Source organism: Gossypium raimondii, chromosome 9, assembly GCF_025698545.1.
Source record: "Gossypium raimondii isolate GPD5lz chromosome 9, ASM2569854v1, whole genome shotgun sequence".
NCBI classification, from domain to species: Eukaryota; Viridiplantae; Streptophyta; class Magnoliopsida; order Malvales; family Malvaceae; genus Gossypium; species Gossypium raimondii.
The window spans coordinates 38,631,382-38,654,845 of record NC_068573.1 but is presented as its reverse complement, the minus strand read 5'-3'; the positions used below and the strand labels follow the sequence as shown (position 1 = coordinate 38,654,845).

Below are 23,464 nucleotides of genomic sequence, written 5' to 3'. Positions count from 1 at the left end.
TTTAAGAAGGAAAAAGGTAACTACAGTTGTTTGCATTTCAGTCACTTGTCTCCGAATTGTTTTATCTTGTTACGATCGGAAAATATTTGTAATATTTGTATATTCATGTGATCGAGTTCTAGATTGGTTTTTCGATGTATGTCGGTTGATTTTGTGTGTTGGAATCGTCTTTTGGGTGTGTATTCTTGAACTATCCGAATTAGGGGTGAAATTGTGGTTGAATTTCAGGTTTTACAGCGAGAATAAGGATGGTTTTTAGACCACACGGGCGGCCACACGGACGTGTGTTGCACACGGGTGAATCACACGGTCGTGTGACCCTTGTTAGGAAAATCGATAGTAAACTACACGGCTTGCTCACACGGCCATGTATCTCAGCCACATGGGCTTGTGTCTAGTCACATGAGCGTGTCTCCTCTAATTTTAAATTGTGTAATTTTGTCACACGGGGTTAGAGAGTTGTACGATCTACCCACATAATTGGGTATCTCAGTCACACGGGCATGTCCCTCAGTTACATGACCATGTGGCTTGTCCCACGGTCTGAACCCCTCCACACGGCTTGGCCATACAACCGTGTGGCCCTATTTTTACAATTTTCTCACCTTTTTGCAAATTGATTCGTTTTAGTCCTAGAGTGATCCCAAATTCGTGTAAGCCTTTGTAAAAGTGGTTAGGACATTATTTTTGTGTGAAGAAGGTTATTTAAGGGTGTTTTACTTCTCGATTGTGTAAAAGAATATGTATTTGTAATATTTAATTCATTATTCGAATGAGTACCTAGTGATTTGGTAAACTAAGTTTGAAATGTGAGAATGATTGGATGTGATAATTGAAAGTGTGTGCATTGTTGTTCCCTCAATTTGTATCCGAATATGAATATGTCTGATTCTGACTCTGAATCTGAATCTACTAAATTGTACTAATTACAAAGTGTTCATTGATTATGTAAGTCCGAAAAATGATTATGTTCAATTCTGTATATCTGTATTGATCATATTATCTGTATTTGCATCTGTGTTTGGGATCTGAATATGAAGTGAAGGAAGTTTGGTTTGGTAGTTTAACCACATTATTTGATTTAGCAGTAAAACCGTAATAATTCAAGTGGCAAACAACCACATAATAGTGTGATTTGGTTGGATAGGTCCACCATAAACTAGAACTGGTGTGTAGAGGATGAAAGGGTCTAGTAAACCCAATTTGGTGTGATTGGGTGGACGGAGATGGTGTGTAGCGGTTGGATAGGTGGGATCACATTACATTTGTTTTAGCATTCAAGTGTGTATTGCATATATGTTTGATTGTATTATTTGTGTATTGATTCACTTATTCAACATGTATGAACATCGTGGTATTATTTGATATTTTTTTATGTTTGAACGGTTGTTGACATCGCTTGTTTACATATGTTTTGGAATCACAGTGAGCTTTCGTAGCTCACTTCCTTAGTTTTCTCTCTTTCAGGTAAATCGAGTGGATTAGTCTTGGACTCAGCAAATCAAATGATCTCAGAGTATTCCATTCTAGTTTGATTCAAATAAGTTTTCTATCATATTTTGATCTGGTTTAGTTGGTTTTGTAAATAAATTTAAGTAAACTGCAGTATGGGATTTTCGATTTAAGTTAACTTAATTGTTTCCATGCTTGACGGTTGATTAAAGTATGTTGGTTACTTGGAAAACTAGACAGTTTTAAGTCTTTGTTCGAAATTTTCAATTGACTATAAAAGGGTCATGATTTTACATCGTATTACTTCAAAAATTAAGATTACTAAGTCCATTTTGGTTTCAAAGTTATTAAAAAAGTATTTTTATCTGGTTTTAAGGTATCTGAATGACAATTGGTTTTAAGCTATCTTGGTGGTCAATATGACCTCCAGAATCTGGTCAAAATTTCTAAGCCGGGTTTTGGGGTGTTACAAGGTGAGTTTAACATATAATCAAATCATATAACATCTCAACCATATATCAATCTAATTCATTTTAAAGTAAACATTTCAATACAATGCTCATGCTCAATTCAACATTTATCCATTTGAATATCAAACAGATATAATTTCATTTCAATTTTTCATTTTATATTAACCACTTAGCCCGATGAACTCAAGTAAACGAACTCAGATACATAAGTAACTACATAACACAAATTGCTCGTCTGAGCTGAATATATATTCGTGTCAGGTTACTAGTCCAGGATAAACCTTTATAACAACACATCCAATTGCTTGTCCAAGTTGAATATATATATATATGAAGTTACCCATTCAAGCTAAACCTTTAAATGATATCAGGTTACCAATCTAGGCTAAACCTATGTCACATGTATCTTCAAGTTTGCAACAAATGTTGGATCTCGATAATATTTGTAACCAATCACGTACAAGCGCGCACAAAACCCTATTAGCATGCCAATTGTATCTTAACCTTTACTATGTTCACCTAGGAACCTTTTAAAATATATACAAAAATCAAATACACAACAACATAAACACATTTATACCATATGAACTTACCTGGCAAAAACAACAAACAAGTTAAATCTTCAAGGACTAATCGACAATTTTGGCTTTTGTCCGATTATCTTTGGTTTGATCCAATTCTTTATCTAAGCAATTATTTTAGACAATTCATTAATACCAAACACTTATACATTGTATTATGATATGAATGAACGTACGAAACTTTATTTTTTAATACCCTTAAAAGTTTACATTTTATTCAATTCAGCTCTGAAACCGAAATAACTAGTTCTTTCAATTTTGAGCTTTAATTTTGAAACCAATTTCAATTACATTCATTGCAGACCCTCTAATATCTATTATTACCAAAATCTCACATCAATTGTACATTTTATTCACTTTAGTCCTTATGAACAAAACTAACAATTAAACTTTACAATCTAGTCCTTTTTCACATCTAAGCTTAAAATCTATCAATTTAACAATAATTTCTTCAAGAAATCATCAATGAAAACTTTCAAAAACTTTAAAAATTTTATAAATTGGTACATGGGCTAGCTAAATCAAGCTCTCATGATCTCAAAAACATAAAAATTACAAGAAAAATACTTGAATTACCTTAACAATTGAGGATCGAATGTTTGAAGCTCTCATAATGGTTTTTCTTTAGGTTTTCACAAGCTTGGACGGTTGAGGTGGTGAGAAAGATGACAAATTTCCACTATTGTAACCTTTTATACTTAGTTTAACTTTAATTAATTAAGTTTAATTAATTTAATCTTATTTAAGCTTAATCTAATCACAATATACATCACATCCCACTAATTCATGTTGGTAACTGGTTTAATTGTCATTTTGGATCTTTGTCTAATTACAATTTAAGTCCTTAAGCCTTTGACCAATTAAAAACTTATATCAATAAGACTTTTACAATTTGGTCCTTGTACCTAAATTAAACAATTAATAAACAAAATTGATGGGTCAAACTTTAATAAACTTTTATACCAACCCCATAAATATTCATATTTAATATTTATGGGTCTCAGTTTATGAAATAGGGTTTCAAAACCGCCTTTTTTGACGCCACTAAAAATGAAGTTGTTACAACCTTGCTTGAAACACTGGTTGCATATTATAAAACAAATAGATCAATAAGCGCACATATATACGATGCACCATCAGTACAAATTCAAAGTTTACATTCCTCTTCTATCATTTGTGTACAAACTCATTTCCTACATGATTTTTTTCCTTTTCCCCCAAGCCATCCCAAATTTGCTTCAGATGTTGAAGATTGAATTGATGGAGGAATAGATAGAAAGGCAAAAGTGGCTGCTGAAAAGGCTATTAGGTCTTGTGGTCTAGATTGGCAAATAGTAAACATTTGATGACTCTACATAATATAAACAAATGTTAGCTGAATTTTTAAATAAATTATAAATATTTTCTTTATGTTGCAATTGACTTTGTAACTAGCAATTATAACTGACACTAACATAATATATATGTTATATCATGTATGTATTTTGTGCCAAACAAAATGCACAAAGGCTACCAAATGGAGACATATATTGACTAGCATATAATCAAACAAACAAAAATCAAGATAAAAAAGATGAGATGAATTGGTGTAAGATGATTAACCAAACCCACTTTTTGCATTCACTTCCAAAGCTTTTGCCAATGTTTTAACTAACAATTAGTTAGCTTCAAGACATTTTGCACTTAAAAAGAACATCACCTGCCATATGAAGAGAAAAAAAAGATAATATCAAGATTTTCCCCAAAAATAAGTGGGTGTCCGGCCTAGCTTATGAAAGAGATTTCTAATAGAAAGGTAGAAGTAAGAGATTCGACACTCAAATTTTCAGTTTTAACTTATGCTGTTGCAGCCCAAAAATGATTCCTGACTTCTAAACAATCTCAGTCTATTATCTGGGTGTACTGTCAAACAATAAAAGCAAATAGTCAGTTAATCAAACAAACCAAACCATCGACACAAAATGCCTCCAATATTAATCATTTTCGAAACCCACAATGAACAGACCAAAATTGAAAGTCCTATAATCAGCATAAATCAATTTCAAAAATGATTAAAAAAGCTCTTAACTCAAATAGTATTTCATTACGAGAAGGGACCAATGTGAGTAGCATCACATGCTTAATACATTAGGAGCAAAACACCTACGATGACCCAGAAAAAAAAAAAAACCCCACACAAAGCAACAAAATATGGTTTCAAATAGGCAAAATAGTAAAATAAAAAATAAAAAATTAAGAATCCCTTTTGAAAACTAATCAACTTTACAAATTACGAAATAAAATGAATGAACAAGGAATTTACCGGAGATAAAAAGGATCTCTCTTCTCTCCTCAATGATTAAGGATTTAGGTTCTCATTTGGATTTTCTTTTCTCCATCAAAAATGCTTATCTTTATGTTTGACTTTCAAAGAAATTTTTCAAATGATTTTTCGGTAAAATAAGTTAAATGAATGTAATTAATTTATATTATATTATTGATTTTATGAATTTAAAAATATAAAAAACATAGATAATATAAAATATTAATTCATAATTAATCAATTTTCTTTATCTTAACTTCTTTATAAGTTATACTATTTATCGGGTAGGGAATCAAACCAATTTGATTAAATGTAATTAGTATTTTTTAAATTAATATTTAATTTAATTATAAAATATATTTATTTTCTTTTGGATTTTCACATCTAAATTAAAAATAAATTTATATATTATAAATTAGATTACTAATATATTGATATTATCTTTATATATACTAGATTTTATCATAATCATGATGTTGGTGAACGAAAATATTTTATGCTGAAAAATATTTATAAAAAATATTAATAAATGATTGTAAGTGGAGTGGTAAAGATTTTTATATATATATAAATTTGTTGATTTTGTGCTTGATTCTCAAATAATATTTTTTAATTATTTTATTTGAAGATTATATTAAAGTATGAAAAAATGAAAATACCCTTATAATAATATTAATTACCCTTTAAAATAAAAGTATTTTTAATAATTTTACAGTTAAGTTGGTGTCGAGTTGATTTGTGACACCAACTTAATCAATCACTTTATATATAGTATAAATAATTTTATTAATTATCATATTTAAAATAAAATCATACTATATATAAAATTATATTTATTCAATTATAAGAATTATATTTTTATTATTTTAATTTACTCAAATATATTCAATGGTTTTATAGATTTATAATTTTATTAATTAATAATATATTCACATTAATATACTATCATCTTAATTAACATTTAATTAAAATATTTTTATTATTATCATATAATAATACTAATAAATTGTAATTCCAATATCAATTTAGTAATACTATTAGTAGAGGTGCTCATGGGCCGGGCCGGGCCGGGCCCATAAAAATTTTTTCCCCGGGTCCTAGGCCCGGGCCCGGCCCGAAATATGGGCCTAAGATTTTGCCCAGGCCCGGCCCGAGAAAAAAATCATAAGCCCTGGCCCGGCCCGGCCCATTTTAATTTTAAAATTTTTAAAAAATTAAAAAAAAGTATTTTAAAAATATTTTAAAAATATTTTAAAATTAAAAAAATTTTAAAAAAAGTATTTTAAAATTAAAAAAGGATTTTAAAATATTTTAAAATTTAAAAAATTTAAAAATATGTAAAAATATTTTAAAATTAAAAAAATAAATATATTTATTAAATCAATTTGGGCAGGCAGGCCAGGCCGAAAAAGTGGTGCCGAGGCCGTCCCGCTTTCTAAACGGGCCTCGTTTTTTTGCCCAAGCCCATATTTCGGGCCTATATTTTTACCCAAACCCTCCCATATTTCGGGCGGGCCGTCGGGCCGGGCCGCCCGGCCCATGAGCACCTCTAAATACTATGAACAATAAATTATATTCTCTTTAGTTTAAACTTGTACTTTTATATATACTAATCTCTAATGTAATATGTGTTGCATGTACTTTTACGCGTTTAATTTTAATTAGTTTTTAAATGACGTATTTTTAATTTTGTTACCTATTGTTGATAATGATAATTTATCTTAGTTTTAAATACTACACAAATTTGGGAATATATAAGAACATAAATTATAATATTAATTTGAAAAAATAAAAAGGTAAAGCAACATGCACAATTATATTAATATTTCATGATAAATAGAAAATATATTTAAACTAAATTAATAAATAAATTTAATAATAATTATTAAAAATAATTGTTGAAATTTGACTTTCTTTTAAAACAAACCCACAAATTATTTTTCACTTGCACCAAACAAATAGAAAAATGACTTTAAAAGTATTTGCTTCACACAATATAAACTTATAGAATTTTTTTAAATAATACCATAATATTATAATACCTAATTATCAATTAAAACAATCTTGATCACTCTCCGATGTTGTTACTGTTCAATGTGATTTATTATTGCCTCTTCATAGAACCATTCCTTTAATTCTCTATTTTTTATATATTTTTAACTTATTAGTGTTGAAAATGTCCCTTTTTTATCTGTATTTTCTTAGATACTATTTGATTGAATATGTCTAATTATTGAATGCTATTTATAAAGCTAACATTAAATTTTAATTGGTATATAACTCTAATATTAATTAAGTGATAATTAAGATGCTTAGAGTTTTATTCAAATAATAACAAAACTCTGTTTTACATTAATAAAATTACAAAAATTTAAAAATAAAATAAACACTTTTTACGTCAATTTTTAACTAATAATTGTAAATTAAATTATAATTATAGTTATCACAAATTTTTTATATCTTATACTTAGAGTTCTATTCAAATAATAACTCTATTTAAATTAAAATTATTTTTAAAATTAATTTAGTAATATGATGAAAAGAAAGAGTATTCGGTAAAAGAACCATGGAGGCTCTTGTATTAGGAGTCAGATTACAATTGCTCCATCTACTCAAAAAATGGACAAACTAGTCCATGTACATTAGATTAAAGAGACGATCGATCTTTTATGTTAAAAATTTCTTCCATTTATACTATTAAAAATTGACATAGTTGATAAAATAACTAGATAATGACATGTCACGTGCCACATCTATCTCATACTGACATACAAAGATCAATTTCATCCATTCATAAATTGATAATTTTTTAACAAGAGGAATGGTTTATTTTTATTTAATATGTAAAGATATTTTCTATTTTTAGGTAAATGAGACAAAATGTAATACAATTATAGTAGAGAGTCCTCTATAATAATTTTATGAGCATATTCTTTTTCAATTCAATTTTTTTCCTAATTGGTATGGACTATAGATAAATGTGTTTTTTTATAAATTATTATAAAAAAATAAAAAATAACCCCAAATATTATAAATTTTTTTATTTACCAAAATATACGAAAAAAACAGAAAAAAAAGCTGCACCGATTTGACAGGACCCTGGTGGAGGGTTTTGGATTGGCGGCACCAAAGGTGTCTAATTGATTGGCGGCACCGATGGTGCCATACTAGTTGGCGGCACCAACCTTATAATGGGGCCGATTGGTGGGGGGGGGAGAGAATGAGAGGGAAAGAAGAAGAAAGAAAGAAAGAAAGAAAAGGAAAGAAAAGGAAAGGAAAGGAGAGGAAAGAAAGAAAAAGAAGGAAAGGAGAAGAAGAAAAAGAAAGAAAAAGAAGGAAAGAAAAGGAAAGGAGAAGAGAAGAGAAAAAAAGAAAGAAGAAGAAGAGGGAAGGAATGAAAAAAAAGAAAAAAAAAGGTAATTTTATTATTAAATTAAATTTTTGTAATATTTGTGTGTTAAAATTTATGTTATGTACATTATATGTGTTTTATTATTTTATTTAGCATATATATTTTATGAAATATATTTAGCATGAAAAAATTCATAGTATGTACATTGTATGTTGATTAGAATTTTTTATAAAATTTACTTAGGATGTTGAAATTAATTTTTTAGGAAAATAGCATTAAAAGTAAAATGATAAAAAATATATTTAAGAAAGCATAAAATACGAAAAGAAGAAACGGAAATTGTACATTCACGAAAGTAATAAAATGCGAAAAAGATTGTATATTTAACAAATTTCAAATATTATGCACTGAAATAATGTAAAATAATAAAATTAGAAATTACGAAATTTTTAAAATAATATAATGCGAATAAAAATTACGAACAAATGGTCAAGTAAGAGTGTATTACTAAATTTTTAAAATTCAGAAATAATTAATACAAAAGTTTCCAACAAAATGCACTGAAATAATATAAAATAATAAAATACGAAAATAATATATTTTTATTGAAAGTAATAAAATCGGAAAAATAATACGAGCAAAGGCGGAATAAGGTTTTTTCTTACACCAAATTAATTTAAAAACACACTAAATTAATAAATTTCAAACATTATGCACTGAAATAATGTAAAATGATAAAATTAGAAATTACGATATTTTTAAAATAATATAATGCGGATAAAAAATACGAACAAATGGTCGAAGTAATAGTGTATTACTAAATTTTTAAAAATTCAGAAATAATTAATACAAAATTTCAAACAAAATGCACTGAAATAATATAAAATAATAAAATACAAAATAATATATTTTCTTGAAAGTAATAAAAATCGGAAAATAATACGAGCAAAAGGGGGATAAGGTTTTTTCTTACACCAAATTAATTTAAAAACACACTAAATTAATAAATTTCAAACATTATGCACTAAAATAATGTAAAATGATAAAATTAGAAATTACGATATTTTTAAAATAATATAATGCGGATAAAAAATACGAACAAATGGTCGAAGTAAGAGTGTATTACTAAATTTTTAAAATTCAGAAATAATTAATACAAAATTTCAAACAAAATGCACTGAAATAATATAAAATAATAAAATACAAAATAATATATTTTTACCGAAAGTAATAAAATCGGAAAATAATACGAGCAAAGGTAGGGATAAGGTTTTTTCTTACACCAAATTAATTTAAAAACACACTAATTAATAAATTTCAAACATGATGCACTGAAATAATGTAAAATGATAAAATTAGAAATTACGATATTTTTAAAGTAATATAATGCGAGATAAAAAATACGAACAAATGGTCAAGTAAGAGTGTATTACTAACTTTTTAAAAATTTAGAAATAATTAATACAAAAATTTCAAACAAAATACACTAAAATAATATAAAATAATAAAATATAAAAATAATATATTTTTACCGAAAGTAATAAAATCGGGAAAATAATACGAGCAAAGGCAGGGATAAGGTTTTTTTCTTACACCAAATTAATTTAAAAAACACACTAAATTAATAAATTTCAAACATTATGCACTGAAATAATGTAAAATGATAAAATTAGAAATTACGATATTTTTTAAAGTAATAAAATACGGAGAAAAAAATACGAACAAATGGCCGAAGTAAGAGGTTTTTACTAACTTTTTTTTCAACTTGCAGGCATCGCAATGGCTCCATTTATTCGAACCGATAGACACATATCTGATGCGGCTAATAACGCGGTATGATTTATTATTTGTTAATCAAGGGTTATATTTATTTAAAAAAGGATATACATAGTATATACAAATAAATCATTTTATCGTAATATTTTTTCTGTAATTTAACACTATCAGGACTCGTACCGAGTATTAAGGGGCCGTGTGAGAGGTTTAAAGAAAGCTCTGGATGCACGATTGATGCCGTACTTGGAGCAAGCCAGATTTGGGTCAGCAGCATTGATTCGGTCCTCCGACTTACGCTATGATTTATTATCTGCGCTAGTGGAGTGGTGGCGCCCGGAGACCCACACTTTTCATTTTCCATGCGGGGAGTTCACGGTGACCTTGGAGGATGTTGCAATGTTGCTTGGGCTCCCAATTGATGGGAGTCCCGTAACGGGAGTATCTTCATTTACCGATCCGACTGCACTTTGTTATGAGCTCTTAGGGAACTCGCCAGGGGACGGTGAGTCAAATTTTACGGGCTTACAATTTACATGGCTGAAAGCCAAATTTGGACAATTATCAACGACTGCCACTAAAGATGAGTAGATGTGCGCTGCTCGAGCGTACATCATGCATATCGTAGGGGGAGTACTCATGCCTGATGTAAACAACGACAAGGTGCATTTGATGTACTTGCCCCTGTTAGCTGATTTGTCCACTGTTAGCTTGTATAGCTGGGGCTCCGCCGTTCTAGCAATGTTGTACCAGGACCTTTGTCAGGTGACAAACCCGAATGTTGTAGACATGGGCGGATGCCTCACACTGCTGCAGTCCTGGACGCTCTATTGGATGTCATTTTTGGCATCCGTTAGTCACCAACCGTATGTCTATCCATTGCTGAACAGGTGATAAAATATAAATTATCATTATTTGTAGTCATAATATATTGACTAATGTTACCAACCCTAAACCCTATATTTATTTTTTGTAGGTGGAGTGTTCGTCCGGGTATCGGGAGGTCGTACACTGTCTCGATATACCACCTCATGATCGAACAGTATGCCCGGGTAGGGGTAAGCTGCTATTCTAATACTCATGACATCTTATGTTCTATATCTTACTCGCACGTTATGGCTCTAACTCGTTACAATATTATTAATCATGCAGTTTTTATGGATGCCATACCGTAGGCTGAAAATTACAAATGTGGTACCCTCGTTCGCATACGTTGATTCCCACATATGGTGCACTAACGCACCAATTATCAATTTCAACATGGTCGAGTGGTATCACGGAGATTAGGTGCTACGACAGTTTGGCTGCATCCAACCTATCCCGGATCCGCCGTGCGAGGTGGGGGAAGTTCACGGCATGAATAAGAGAGGAAAACCGATGTTGGATTGGAGAATTAAGCACCGAAAATTTGTGGCGCTGTGGAACGATCGATTGCATCGAAGACCTCTGATGGTTATGGCTACCGACCCGAAACCATCATTAGAGTATACACAATGGTACTATAGTTGCCAGAAGCCATATATACTTGGAGGCCAGTCGACTGTAGTCCCCCCGCACATGCAGCAACCTGGGGGATCGAACGCAGTGGGCCCGATGGATCCGGATCCTATGGCATTTTATTCTCTGCAACCACCAGAGCCCGAGCAGGAGCCCTAGCCAGATCCCAAACAATCACAGTCACATGTGGATTCAGATGGCTATCATCCGGATTTAGCAGGTGGTGACTATTTTTCGAGCTTCTCAGGAGGCGAATACGCCTACGAGTTTGAACTCTTTGGTTCCTACTCGCCGCAGTACGGCATGCCCGGCCTGTCTGACCCGTATCCGCAGCATCATGAGACTCATTCCGGTTCAAGTTCGTCAGTGCCGAACAAGCCACAGGATTTTTCCTCTATGTTTGCCACACCCCCATCTGCGCCGAATGATGATGTTGGTCGTCGCCCAGAATGTGATCGTCGACCTCCGAATAGGTATACCACTAGGACAACACCATCGAACCATCAATTTTAGGGGTTTAATGCACTTTTTGTATAAATTTAATATTTCTAATTTAATCTTTGCTTACTTCTGAACTTTTTTGTATAAATTTAATTATTCTATTTTCTCATTATATTAAAGTTGAATCCAATTATAAATGCTTCTATTTTTGATATAATTTTAATAATTCTAAATGCGCACATGGTATTTTATAACTTAATTTGGATACAATTTGGATACAATTTAAGCTTAAGCATAAGCTGAATAATAAAAATTATTTCAAATGAATTATACTTTTTATAACACTATACATAAAAATTTTACAGTATTAGGTCAATTCCGACCCGATCCGGACGACTGTCCAACATGAAAGTTTCGGTTAAGGCATTTATTCCGATTATGACCACTTAACCTGCATATTCCACAACGTTTTCCATCAGATTTCTCTCTAATGTCCATCTCATTACAGATTCTGCTTGACTGCGGACGACCCCTTGGATTCCTCCGTAGCCCTCTGTCTGGAGAAGCTCAAAAGTCATCGGTGGCACCTCCCACGTAGATAGGTCAGTCAGGACGGGGAACCTATTCTCCCAAACACGCAATGTGTGCTCCAGTGTGTACACATTATCGACATATTGTTCAACATCAAGGTTGACTTTAGCACACGCTGCCACGACATACGCACAGGGATAATGAACTGTTTTGAACCTCCTGCACTCGCACCGTCTGTTCCGGAGATCAACTTCGTAGGACCTAGTTGGTATACCAGGTTGACGACTGATGGTCTCAGTAACTCGAAACATTTCCAGTCGTCGTGAATATATTTCCAAATTCATTGACCTCACCAACCGACGGTTTACGACCATTGCATCCCTGACATGTTCGACAAACACGTGTCCCGCCTGAATCTGGTCGACTTGCTACTGACCCATTCTTGGAATCAAAGTAGCCAGCCTGTAGAAAGTAGTAGAAAATACAGATGCAATCGGAAGATGACGTGTTTTCAACAAGACAGCGTTGATCCCCTCGACTAAGTTTGTGGTCATTTGGCCATAACGAAAGCCCTCGTCAAAACTTTGAGCCCACTGCCACGGTTCCATTGTGCCCAACCGTTGTCGAAAAGATGTGTTTGTCTGCCCCTCCATGTCACTCTCAAGTCGGATCATTCTTTGCCGGAAAATATGTGGCTTTAACTCGTACGTTGCATACGTATTAAGAAAAAATAAGTTCTAGTTAGTCGATAACATAAAACATTACAACTTATATTGAAAATATAAGGTTATCATTTACCCATTGCCACGACTTGTCTCTTCCAATCTGCATTCTTATAATCTTTGTGGAAGTTAGCCGCAATGTGACGGATGCAGTAAACGGATCTCTACGACACACCGGAACGCCTAATAGCTGCAATTAAACCCTTCGCTCTATCGGAGATGATGCAAATGTTATCGTTGCTAATAACATACCTCCGCAGATTTGTGAGGAAGAATTCCCAAGACTCCATGTTCTCTTTATCTACGATAGCAAATGCTATCGGGAACACGTTTCTGTTGCCGTCTTGAACAATCGTAAGAAGTAGGACCTGTGTATATTTTTCATACAGCCAGGTCCCATCCACCTATACAAGTGGCTTGCAGTGGGGACATGCCCGCACACATGGATCGAGCATCCAGAACATCCGATGGAAAATCTTTTTTACCGACTGTAACTGGTTGTCCGGGCCGTAATATGGCCTTGTCTGTAACTCAATCACAGTCCTTTGTACGTACTCTCGCATAGCAACTATCCAACTTTGAAGCTCATTATACGACGAATCGTAATCCCCATACAGTTGCTCCATCACCATCTGTTTAGCTATCCATGCCTTCCGATATGAGACTCGATATTGGAATCATGTTTATATTTCGGCAATCAGTACCGAAACTTTAATGGTCGGGATGTCCTTCACCATTGGCATGATACACGTACAGATAGTTTTCGAATCAAGTTTTTTATGATCTTCTGTCATACGTGTTGATGTGCATGTATGAGGACCAACAAATTTTCGTATCTCCCACATCTGAGAACTTCTAACAAATGGAGCTCATACCCTCCAATTGTAGCCTTCTGCTGCCTTCCAACACTCCCCAACATATATTGTCGGAGTAGACACGGAGACTTTATAATTCACCGATATGTTCATGCTGTACCGTTCAATGGCATATACGCACTATTCTTTACAGCTGAATCTCTGGCCTATGAATAACTCCTCATCATCAGATGTTACGACCAGCCCGTGAGGATGAACTATTTCAGGGTACTCCGGGAACTCAACTACATACGCTGCGTCGGGGTCTATGAGCGACATGTGTGACCCAGGATTATTGTGTATCAAAATACGCCGCATCTGCTTCCCGACCGAAGAAGCGTTAATGCCTTCATCGTTGTTGACATCTTCATTGTTAATATCATCAGGTACATCGTCCACATCGGATCACTGTCACTATCGACTTCTTTATCCCAATGATTGCCACCACCTTCTTCTTCACCACCAACCATATCAACATCGGGTGTAATATTCAGGTCGATACCGATCTCACCCATAGTCGATTCACTATCAATGTATGATATTGGAGCCACCATCTACGGTTCTTCAGCTCCGTCTTCTTCATCAGATGCATTGACATCTTCATTTTGCTCCATACCGGCTAATTCAGCAAATAAGTGAATCGGTGCATTCTTGTCACTCTCATTCCCACAGAAGAGATCAACCATTGTCTCCACGTCTTCGTCGTCTACAAGTTCCATTTCGACGAATTTGACCAGATTTGTCGAAACTGGAAACTTGTAGAAAATTTTTGATATCCTTCTCCCACAACGTCTAAGAACTTTTGCATTAATTCTTGCCTTCATTTCATCGAACGAGACATTTCTATTAAATCTCATTGCTATTTGTTGCCGACATTCAAATACACATCCAACACTTGTTGTCAAGATGACTCCATTGAAATAAACGCATACAAAAAACTTAGCATCCATCTTCAATATTTAATCTGTCAAAAAATAAACAAAATCTCATAAAAAATCTCGAACGGTAAATAAATTACTTAAAAAAATTAATGTTTCAATATGCAATTTTGTACATGAAAACCGTTTAACCACTAATCCTAATAACTAACACAATAATAATATTAATAATTTTATACTCAAAATAATACACACTAAAATTATTAATTAGGGTTTTACTAAAAATAATAACTAACTAACTAACTATAATAATAATACTAGTTTTTTTACTAACTAGTTTATTTTGGTAAATAAAAATAATAACTAACCATAATAATAATACTAGTTTTTTACTAACAATAATACTATTAAGTAACATCTTAATACCTAAGAAAATATGCGAATTTATGTATTGCGCAGTGATTATAATTTACCCTTAAACTCTCTCTGTTCCCAAGAGTACTTTGCTTAGAAACCCTAGAGATAACAGTTACTGCTGCGGCTTGGGATGGAAGCAAGTGGTGGCGATGACCGAGAGAGGAGGGATAAGATCTCTCTTCTTGCTGAAGAACTAGTTCAGTTATCAGTCAAAGGCTCGAAGGTGGTACCAAGTTTCAAACCTACATTGATATGTACGGTTTGGACAGAAAAGATGTATAACCCAGATAGCCTTAGGGCTCATATGAAAGGTATATGGAATACAAGGATGAAGTTTGAGATACAGGTGGCTGGACAAAATTTATTTCAAATAATTTTTGAGTTAGAAGAAGACCTGGAATCGATTTTGGAGGGGAGGCCTTGGCTTTTTCGGAAAAGTTTAATTCTGTTTGACAGACTAAGCCAAGCGATGGAGAGGGATCAGATCAAGCTTACTTCATCCCCGTTTTGGATAAAAATTGAATCGTGTTCTCCAGAATTTGATAAAAAAGATTTACTGCATTCTATTGGTGGAACGTTTGGTGGGGTTCTCAGATCTGAAGTTAGTGAAGAAATTTGTCGACTCAGAATTAATTTAGATACTCAGAAACCACTTAGAACAGGTATTTTTGTCTCTACTGATTATGTTAGTAAAGTTTGGATCCCTTTTAAGTATGAAAATCTGTCATTGTTCTATTTTGGATATGGAAGAATGGGGCATGGTTTGAGCAAATGCATTCAGATACCACCTGAAAAAAAAGTAAAGTTAGCGACAATCCCCCTTACTCGGTAGCATTAAAAGCAGAATCAAAATTAATTGGAAAAGAAAGTATGAAATTTAATAGCTTAATGAAGCAAACGGGGCTGCAAAGTTCATACTTTGGAGGGGAAAAGATACCCAATAGTATAAAACATGCTGAGGACGGATACATTGAGATGGGGGATTTAAAGGAAAATTTAAGTCTAAAGGAAGGGGGGAGTTAATGAGAAGAGTACAAACTGGCAAAACAATAATAAAAGCTAAAAGTTATGTGAGGAAGAGGAAGTCCTTAGATGCAGATTTGACAAGCTATTTTCAAGAAAATAACAGAGATGGAATTAAGAGGCTGAAACGAAATAATCAAGTGGATTATGACACTGGTCCTTCAGTGATGATGACAGACAATGTTGAGCAAAGCGAAGTACAAGACTTAATGAGATCAGCGGCTGCCAATAGGCAAGCCGACCGGACGCAATGAAAATTGTAAGTTGGAATGTTCGTGGATTGGGGAGTCCACGAGCTGGTAGAAGGCTGTGGTTTTTCCTAAAGAAGCATAATCCCCAAGTGGTATTCTTGATGGAGACTAAAGTTGATAAACAGAAGATGAAAAAGGTTAGACGGAGTTGCGATTTTATGCATGGAATTGATGTCGAGGCTGAAGGCTCAAAAGGAGGTTTATGTTTAGCTTGGAAAGGAGATTTGATAATTAGTCTATGGAGTTTTTCTAAAAACCACATTGATGTTTTAGTTAAAGAGGAACAGGTTAAAGAAGAGTGGAGATTTACAGGGTTTTATGACTCTCCATATGTTCAGAGTAAGAACGTTTCATGGGATCTATTGATGACTCTGGGGCTTGATAAGAATTATCCATGGCTGGTTAGTGGTGATTTTAATGAGATTTTATACTCTTATGAGAAGTGTGGAGGCATCCCAAGAGATGAAAGCAGAATGCATGCATTCCGAGAGGCCCTAGAACAATGCCAATTAGAAGATCTGGGATATTCAGGAGTATGGTTTACATGGGAAAGGGGAAATTTACCTGAGACAAATATTAGAGAAAGACTTGATAGGGGGTGATAAACGATAAATGGAGGCTCCTCTTTCCTGCAGGTAGGGTTAACCATCTCTCTTACACAATGTCTGATCATTGTCCACTTCTAATTAGTACGGACGGTGATAGAAATCATAAGGGTAATTCAAAGTTTAAATTTGAGGCGTGGTGGTTGATGGAAGAAACGTGTGAAAAAGCTATCAGAGGTTCTTGGGAATCAGGTACAGGTACTTTTGAAGAGAAAATTGGAAAACTGCAGGCTGATTTATTATTTTGGGCGAGAACAATCAAGATAGAAAGAGAAGGACTAAAGAAGAAGTTAATAAAGCAGCTTGATAAGTTACTGGGAGAGGACAGGAATGATAACACATTGACAGAAATCATTGACACCAAGATACACCTGAATATGGAAATTGATAAAGATGAAATTTATTGGAAACAGAGGGCAAGGGCGAACTGGCTCCAAGCAGGGGATAAGAACTCAGCCTTTTTTCATAGATTTGCTACATATCGTAGACGTATAAATACAATTTCCAGGTTGGAGAAAGCTGAAGGAGGAGAAGCTAATGAGGAGAGTGAGATTAATGAAGTAGTGTCCTCATATTTTCAAGAGCTCTTTACGACAAAAAGAGTGGGGGATTGTTCACATCTGTTATCAGGTATAAAGGAAAATATTTCCACTGATACTAATAGAGAGCTATTGGTAGTGTTTACAGCAGACGAATTATATACGGCATTAAAGGGAATGGGACCAACAAAAGCCCCAGGACATGACGGTTTTCCAGCTATTTTCTTTCAGAAATTCTGGCATATTGTGGGTAAGGAAACAACAAATTTCTATTTGGATATCTTAAATAACGGTGCCAGTTTTGGTTCTTTTAACCATACAAATATTGTACTGATTCCAAAAATCCCAAATCCCACAAGTATTGTTAATTTCAGACCTATTAGCTTATGTTCGGTAATTTACAAAATGGTTGCAAAAACAATAGCTAATCGACTTCAAGGAGTTATTGGAAGATGTATTGATGAAACCCAAAGTACGGGTTTTTTACATAAATAGGTTGAAAAAAAAAATTTACTGAAATAGGGTGTCAGAAAAAGTATTTACCAAAATGGGTTACGTTTTTCATTGGAGCCTATTAGATAGGCGCCAATGAATAAAAAATAATAAATTTTTTTTTTGAATAAAATATTTTTTAATATTTTTTTAATAATTTTTTTAAAAAAATACGGGTCAAAATACGGTCAACGGGTCGGGTCGGGTCGGGTGGCGCCTATCAGGTAGGCGCCATTACTAGACCTGTCCACGGGCCGGGCCGGGCCCAAAAAAATTTCGGCCCGACTCCTAGGTCCGGCTCGAAATATGGGCCTAAAATTTTGTCCAGGCCCGGCCCGGGAAAAAATCATATGCCCAAGCCCGGCCCGGCCCGACCCATTTTTTAAATAAACACCAAAAAATTTTTAAAAATAAAAAAAGTATTTTAAAAATAAAAAATAAAAATATATTTATTGTATTCAGGCCGGGCCGGGCCCGGGCAAAAAAAGTTGTGCCCGAGGCCCGGCCCGTTTTCTAAACGGGCCTAATTTTTTGCTCAAACCCATATTTCGGCCTATATTTTACCCGAACCTCCTATATTTCAGGCGGGCCATCGGGTCAGGCCGCCCACCCATGGACAGTCTATGGCGTCAAGGCCTCATAAATTTAGGATTATGTTATAAATTTTGTGTTTGTAATTATTTAAAATTTAATTTATTAGTAATAAATTACTAAATTACTAATAAGTTACTAATAAATTTATAACATAATCTTAAATTACTAACAAATCAATTATAAAATAATTACAATATTCATACAAAAATTACAATATTACAATATATACCGACATTAAATATTCATACAAAATTATAATATTACAATATTCATACAAAATTACAAAATTACAATATTCATATAAAATTGCAATATTTTTGTTATTAATTATTAATTATAAATTATCTATATTTAGTATGAATATTGTAATTTTTTGTATGAATATTGTAATATTATAATTTTGTATGAATATTGTAATATTATAATTTTGTATGAATATTGTAATGTCGGTATATATTGTAATATTGTAATTTTTTGTATGAATATTGTAATTATTTTATAATTAATTTGTTAGTAAATTAGGATTATGTTATAAATTTATTAGTAACTTATTAGTAATTTAGTAATTTATTACTAATAAATTAAATTTTAAATAATTACAAACACAAAAATTTATAACATAATCCTAAATTTATGAGGCCTTCATTGGCGCCTAGACCTGTCCATGGGCCGGGCCCAAAAAAAATTTTCGGCCCGACTCCTAGGCCCGGGCCCGGCCCAAAATATGGGCCTGAAATTTTGTCCAGGCCCGGCCCGGGCAAAAATCATAGGCCCAAGCCCGGCCTGGCCCATTGGCGCCTCTCAGAATGGCACCACCATTGGCGCCTCCCAGGTAGGCACCACCATTGGCGCCTCCCAGATAGGCGCCAATACTATGTATTATACGGGTTCTATACTAACCCGAAAAAGTATAAAATTATATTTTATTCAAATTTTTATTATTATTATTTTATTCATTGGCGCCTATCTAATAGGCTCCAATGAAAAAAGTAACCCATTTTGGTAAATACTTTTTCTGACACCCTATTTCAGTAAATTTTTTTTCAACCTATTTATGTAAAAAACCCCCAAAGTGCATTTGTTCCGGGAAGGCTAATAACTGATAATGTGCTACTAGCTTATGAAATCTTGCACACTTTCCGGCGGAAGTGTACAGGAAAAAAAGAATATATGGCAGTAAAAATTGATATGAGCAAAGCATATGATAGGGTTGAGTGGGGATTTTTGAAGGACGTAATGTTACGAATGAGTTTCGCAGCAGAGTGGGTTAGGCTGATTATGAATTGTGTTTCCACGACATCTTATGCAGTTAACATCAATGGAAGAAGTGGCAGGATCTTTTCACCAACAAGAGGATTACGCCAAGGGGATCCTTTGAGCCCTTTTCTATTTTTGATATGCAGTGAAGGATTATCATCCTTGATGAGGTTGGCTTCAAAGGCGAGAATGCTAAAAGGTGCAAAAGCGAGCAGAAGTGGACCAGAAATTACACATTTGCTTTTTGCAGATGACTGTATTTTGTTCGGGAAAGCTTCAGATAGGGGTGCTAGTATTCTAAATGATATTTTGAAGGAATATGGTGAGTGCTCTGGGCAATGTGTTAATTTCAATAAGTCTTCAATTTTCTTTAGTATGAATACATCTGAGGAGAAGAAGGAAGAAGCTTCCACAAAGCTGGGGGTACGAATTTCAACAAATTTAGAACGTTATTTGGGGCTTCCGAACATGGTTGGTCGAAGGAAGAAGGAATCCTTCCAACAGTTAAAAGAAAAGATTTTTACTAAGATTGAGGGGTGGAGTACTAGATGGTTATCACAAGGTGGTAAAGAAATTTTTATTAAATCAGTGTTACAGGCCATCTCTACCTATGCAATGTCGTGTTTTTTATTACCAAAGACTCTTTGCGGAGATTTTGAAAACATATTTGCTAAGTTCTGGTGGCAGAAAGCGCATAAAAGAAGAGGTATTCATTGGTGTCAATGGAAGTATTTATGTCGTCCTAAAGATGAGGGTGGATTGGGATTCAGAAATATGGCACAGTTTAACATTTCCCTTCTAGCTAAACAAGGGTGTCGTATCTTGAACAACCCAAATTCTTTAGTAACAAAAGTATTAAAAGCGAAGTATATTCTAAAAGTTGATTTTTTAAATTCAAGCTTGGGAAATAATGTTTCGTATACATGGAAGAGTATTTGGGCTACTAAGGGTGTCTTAGCTGAGGGATTATGCTGGAGGGTGGGTAAAGGCACAAATATTTCGATTAGCTGTGATAATTGGATTCCAGTTTTACCGCGTGTTAGACTACCAGTTTTGAATTCGAATTTGAATGATAGCAAGGTTGCGGAATTAATTGATTCAAACAGTAGAACATGGAAAAATGAGTTGATAGAGCATACCTTCGCGGAGGATGTAGCAGAGATGATTCTCAGTATCCCGCTGGCTGAAAGACCACACGAAGACCTTCAAGTTTGGAGTGCTGAAGCATCGGGGGAGTTCACAGTACGCAACTCCTATAAACTATTACAAAATATTGCATATGATCCTAGAGCTTATGCTTTACAAATTGACTATAAGGACTTCTACAGGAAACTATGGCTTCTCGATATACCCTCAAAAATCAAAATTATAGTTCGGAAGATCTCGTGGAACTTCCTAGCTCCTAGCGCTAATATGCTACTTAGACGGCTAACGAGTACTTCAGTGTGTCCTCGGTGTGGTTTTGGATCTGAATCCATGGAACATCTTTTCGAAAGTGCCCTGTTACAATATCAGTGTGGAGAGAGTTATCTTTTCTTAGTTATGTGCAGGATAACCAGATGGGGTTTCAACAGTGGTTAACCTGGGTTTTTTCACAGTGTTCAGCATCCCACCGTCGGATTTTCTGTGTTGCATTATGGGCCATTTGGGGTGATAGGAACAACAGATTACATAACAAAGGTAGTAAATCTGCAAAAGAAATAGGGAGATTTGTTAATAGTTACATTTTTTAGTTAGATTCAGTTGCTAAAACTAGTCAACAATCTTCCACAACTGTGAAAAAATGAGTAAGACCAACGAACAGTTTTGTCAAAATCAATTTTGATGCAGCTTATGTAAGAGGACAAAATAAAGCGGCTATCGGAGTTGTGGCCAGAGACGAAGAGGGTTCAGTTCTCTTATCTTGTTCGGAGGTTCTTCAAAGGGTTCCATCAGCTTTTGGAGCGGAAGCAATCGCATGCAGGAAAGCTCTCCAGATCGGAGTTCACATGCAGTGGGACAGAGTTATTATTGAAGGAGATTCGTTATCAATAATAAAGAAGTGTAAAACTAAAAACCCAGATAAATCACTGGCCAGTGCGTTTATTCATGATATCCATCAGCTTTCGGTATACTTTAAAGAATGTAAGTTCGAGCATACCCCAAGATCTACAAATATCCTTGCGCATATTATAGCATCTGAAGCGATTAAGAGTAATAGAGGAGATTACCTGGTCGGAAGAGTCCCTGGAGTCTCAGAGATTCAAGCAGAAATCGACAGGGTGAGAGAACCAGACTGAAGCGGGAGAAGGGAGAAATGTAGGGATAGTTTCGGAGTAGAGCAGATTTCAGAGTTACTATACTAAGCTTTTGGCTTTCAAAACGTCTTGAAAGGTGATTAGAAATTGAAGGGACAAGACGCGTTATGACAGTTGAGACTGATTGGGCAGAGGGAACGGCTGAATTAATGTGCTGCAGAGTTGTTTCCTTTTTTTTCATTTCCTAGGTGATTATGTTTCCTTTTTATTAATGTTTTTGTTTTACATTCCGTTGGGCCTAGTCTGATTACTGGGTTTTTGTTGTTTTCATGCTTTTGAACTCTTATGTAAATTCATAAGTTTTATTTAGCCCAATCTGGGATTTATTTCAAAAAAAAAAAGTAACATCTTAATACCTTAATAACATCTTAATACTACTACTACTACTACTACTACTACTACTACTACTACTACTACTAATAATAATAATAACTAAAACTATCAATTTGAGTTTTATTAATCTTAATAACTAAACTAAAACAAAAAATAATACAAATTATACAAAACAATAACAACAAGATAATCAATTATTTTTAAAAAAATAACTTCTTTTTCTCTTCTCTTTCTCTCTTTTTCTCTTTTTTTCCTCAACACCTCTTCTTCCTCTTCTTTTTCTTCTTATTTTTCTCCCTTTAGCTGGACAGAGCTCGTGTTTATAACACAAGTAGTGCCGCCAATCAGTTAGACACCTTTGGTGCCGCCAATCCAAAACCCTCCACCAGGGTCCTGTCAAATCGGCGCAGCTTTTTCTTCTGTTTTTTTATTTTTTTGGTATATTTTGGTAAATAAAAAAATTTATAATATTTTGGTTATTTTTATTTTTTATAATAATTTAGTAAAAAACCCATAGATAAATTGTATGTTATACGACAATAATTCAATAAAATAAATATTTTTATTAAAGTAGTATAAAATTAAAATAAATTATATAAATTTCAAAAATATAAAAGAATGTAGAGCAAATCAGCGCGTGGCATTGGAAAAACTAGTGGGTAGATAAAGCATAAAGTGAGGAAGGTTTTATGCGGTGAAGCGTGGTAACGGGGGCGACAGAGGATCTGACATAACAGGTTTTCAATTTCTTCACGAAACTCCTTTTTCTTTATAACTCATAATTTTGTTGTGGGGCAAATTGA

The 23,464-nt window shown here is 33.6% G+C and overlaps 1 long non-coding RNA gene across 1 annotated transcript; it reads right to left on the bottom strand.

Moving 5' to 3' along the window:
* Nucleotides 1-21,176: 21,176 nt before the first annotated feature.
* Nucleotides 21,177-22,490, bottom strand: LOC105797934 (uncharacterized). The gene is made up of 3 exons (XR_008188581.1): nucleotides 22,242-22,490; nucleotides 21,834-21,999; nucleotides 21,177-21,720 (listed from the first exon to the last, which is right to left on the bottom strand). It is a non-coding gene; the product is annotated as an uncharacterized LOC105797934 (long non-coding RNA).
* Nucleotides 22,491-23,464: the final 974 nt, after the last annotated feature.